Source organism: Zea mays, chromosome 1 (genome assembly GCF_902167145.1).
Source record: "Zea mays cultivar B73 chromosome 1, Zm-B73-REFERENCE-NAM-5.0, whole genome shotgun sequence".
NCBI classification, from domain to species: domain Eukaryota; kingdom Viridiplantae; phylum Streptophyta; class Magnoliopsida; order Poales; family Poaceae; genus Zea; species Zea mays.
The window spans coordinates 91099545-91103571 of record NC_050096.1 but is presented as its reverse complement, the minus strand read 5'-3'; positions in this window follow the sequence as shown (position 1 = coordinate 91103571).

Here is a 4027-nt window from a genome sequence, read left to right as displayed (position 1 = left end):
CGGAGGGAACGAGGCCCGCGGCGTTTCGGCCGGAAGCTCGATAGTGGAGACGGCGGGGAGCGTCCGAGAGGAGCCGGAAGCGGAGCACCACTTGCGCGTGGAGAAGGCCCGCGGCTCTCTACGGAGTTACTCGACCGAGGTGCTTGGCCCTCGCGTGGGCTTCCCTTTGCGTAGGGGCACCAACGAGGATTAGTCGGGACCTTGCGCGGTTCCGGATACCTCGGTAAAAATACCGGCGTCGTCCACGAGAGTTTGCTTCTCTACTTAGATCTTTTCCTTCCGCATTTATATTAAGCATTTAAGTTTCAATCTTGTATTCATACTCATTTAGTATAGATTGAAACTTAGCCTTTGCGGTAGAGATAGCAACACTTAGACAAAACCTAGTTTGCACATTCTAGTTTGATCAATTGCATAGGTTTTGCTCTAGGGATTTATTGGTGGCTGTAGTTTAGTGAAAGTTTTAGAAGTCCTAATTCACCCCCCCTCTTAGGCGTCACTCGTTTCCTACAAGTGGTATCAAAGCCTGGTTTGGCTCATTTGAAACGCTTTAGCTTCACCGCTAAAAGAGCCGACGCCTTTTAGAGGAAGGGATGGATACCCATAGGCCACCACACTTCGACGGCACTAACTTTCCCTATTATAGTGCTAGAATGGCTTGTTACCTAGAGGCCGTTGATCTAGGTGTTTGGAGAGTCACTCGTGACGGGATGAAACCCCCCAAGAATCCCGAGAAACCCACCACGAGTGAGGAAAAAGAAATTCATTTAAATGCTAGAGCCAAAAACTGCTTGTATTAATCTCTTAGCATGGATATTTTTAATCAAGTATTTACATTGAAAACTGCTAATGAGATTTGGCTAAAATTGCATGAGCTCCATGACGGCACATCCAATGTCCGTGAGCAAAAACATTGCCTAGTCCTAAATGAGTATAATTCTTTTTCCATGAAAGATGATGAGCTTGTTAGAGACATGTATTCTCGTTTAAATCTAATCATCAATGAGCTCAACTCTATTGGCATTAATAAGCTAGGTGATGCGGACATTGTGAGGAAGATTATCTCCCTGCTACCGCAACGAAGATATGGGAGCATCATCACCATTCTTCAAAACATGGAGGACTTGAGCAACATGACCCCGACCATTGTGATTGGGAAAATCGCGGCTTTTGAGATGTCGCGAAAAATGTGTCGGGGAGAGGAGTCAACTTCCTCAAAGCCATATGCTTTTGCATGTGATGAAAGGAAGGGCAAAAAGAAGGCTCCCACTCCAAGTTCCTCAAGTGAAAAAGAGGAAGAAGAAGAAAGTGATGATGATGAAGATAATCAACCATGTACATCATCATCCGAGGACGAAGAAACAATCCGGCGCGTCGGAAAGGTAATGGGGATGATCCGCAAGATTAATCTAATGGGTGTGCCTCTGCAGGTAGAAGATCTTCTCTTTAACATTGACAGGAAAAAACAAAGAAAGAGAGGATGCTTCGCATGCGGGGAGAAGGGCCACTTCAGGGACAACTGTCCAACTATGGCCGAACCCAAAAAGGAGAGGAGGAAAGGCAAGGCGCTAACAAGTGTGAGAACTTGGGATGATTCTTCAAGCGAAGATGAACCTCCAAGAACGCGCAGCCACCGATCCTCATCACGCTCATCACAATCATAACACAAATGCCTTATGGCAAGAGGTAACAAAAGCATTCCATCCTCTAGTGATGAAAGTAGTAGTGATGATGAAGGTGAGGGAAAGCCCTCTGTAGATGAGCTTGCGGAAGCCGTAGAATTTTTCCGGGATGTTTGCACTAAGCAAAAAGCTCAACTTAAAACTTTGAAAAATAAGTTGATTAGCTCCCAAAATGATTATAAAGGTTTGCTAGAAAAATTTGAAACTTTTGCAAACTTAAATAGTGAGTTGTCAACTAAAATTGAGCTATTAGAGTCTAGTGCTCCATCCACTGCTACCGATGATGGCCTTATTAAAAAGAATGAAAAACTTAAGGCTAAGTTAGCTAGCTCACAAGAAACTATTGAAAATTTGCTAGAGAAAATGGAAATTCTTAGCATACACAATAATGAGCTAACTACTAAGCTAGTAAACATTTGTAGCACCCCAGGAGCATCTTTAGTTGAAATTCCTGAAATTATTAAAAAGGATGCTTCTACTTCTTGCTTTGATTTAATTGATGATTCTAACCCCTGCAACCAAGTTCTTGTTGAGAATATTGTTGTAGAAACATGCTTGGATGAGGTTGCAAAGGAAAATGAGCAATTAAGGCAAGAAGTGGCTCGCCTTGGCAAGGCTTTATATGACAAGAAAGGCAAAGCCAAACAAATCCGACCTCCACAGGATAACACCACTGCGGGAGTGAACAAGCCTATGGAGAGAGAAACTGTGATTTGTAGGCTATGCCACAAGGAAGGCCACAAGTCTTTCCAATGTAAGGCGATGACCGGGGATAAACAAAGGCAAAAGCTCAAGCAAAAGCCATCATGCAAAATCTCCAACACCTACATCAAAAAGGTGGACAAAAAGGCTGCTACACCATATTTGATCAAGAAGAAAAAGAATGGAAAGGTGATAGCAATCAAGGCCAACAAGCAAGGCAACAAAGGAAAAGGGGCCAAACACATCTGGGTGCCAAAGGAAATAATTTCAACCATGAAAAGCACCAAGAAGGTTTGGATCCCGAAAGGGAAGTGAGTGGACCGAAGGTCGTCAGGAAATTTGGAGACTTGGCAGAATTGGGATGTATATCATGGGATACATCATATTGGATCAAGTTTAATTGCCAAGTGAGTTAGTGAAAATCTTGGACCCAAATTTCCCACCCATGACTAAGGTAACTAGATTTATTGAATTTCTTGTTTTTAGATATGCGTATCTATTTACTTTGTATCTAGTTTACTTTTAATACCTAGTAATTCATTTGGTATTTAATTTTTGCATACTAGGTAAATCACATGGTAGGATTGCTTGCTTTAAATTCAAATTCTTGAAGCAAACCTACATGGTTTAAAATGTTTATTTCAAGCACGACACATAGCTTATTTAATATGCCTAAGTAAATGACACTAATGCATCAAAAGTCTATATCTTACAATTGGTATCATTTAACTTATATGTGCCAAAGTTCGGATTATGAATAACTTGCCCCTCTTGATATTTAATCAAAAGTGCATGTCTCCTACAAGTGTTCAAAACTTGTATGCACACCTTTAGGGGGAGGTTACTCTATAATCTAATACTTTGAGACTAACACCTTTTCAAGTCTATTTCATGTGATAGTCTCATTGTAAGGAAAATGATGTCCCCGGAGAAAGACAACAATCTTCCACTGCAAAATCTCCAAGAACTCTCAAGTATCATTTACATGTCTTCTCCAATATTTGATTAGACTAATTTTTCATATCATATACTTCCATGTTGCTAAAAATGCATAAGTACTTAACTCATATTCTGTTACCTATGCATAAGGGAAGCCAGTCTTTTCAAATTATGTCTTGCACCTCTAATTTTCACATGCTTTTTCCTAAGTAGAGGATCTCTGTCAGGGGGAGTATCTCTTCATCTCTAAAAAGAGGAGAAACTTCTTTCTAAAGAGAACACTCATTTAGGGGGAGTAATCCTTTTGATGGTTTCCTTCAAGTAGTTTTCTACATGTGGTATCTTTCATGTGGTTTAATTCAATATCCTTCTAAGTGGTATCATCTGTATGAGGGCAAGCTTTTACTTCCTACATGCTTTTAATGTCTTCCTTTTCGGTGGTTGATGCCAAAGGGGGAGAAGTTTAGGGATCAAAGCAATGAAAACTATATCAAACACCAAACACCACCAATTTAATTTTTTTTATATCTACAAATGGTTTCTCAAGTGGTTTTGGTTAATTGGTCCTAAAATAGGAAGTAAGTGAATTATGGAGTTAGGGGGAGGCTTAAGTCCATAATTTCACATTGTGGGGACAAACATGCATCCTAGCAAGTAGATTGCATATTTACATTCAAATACTTGTATTATTTGCTTGCTTTGGT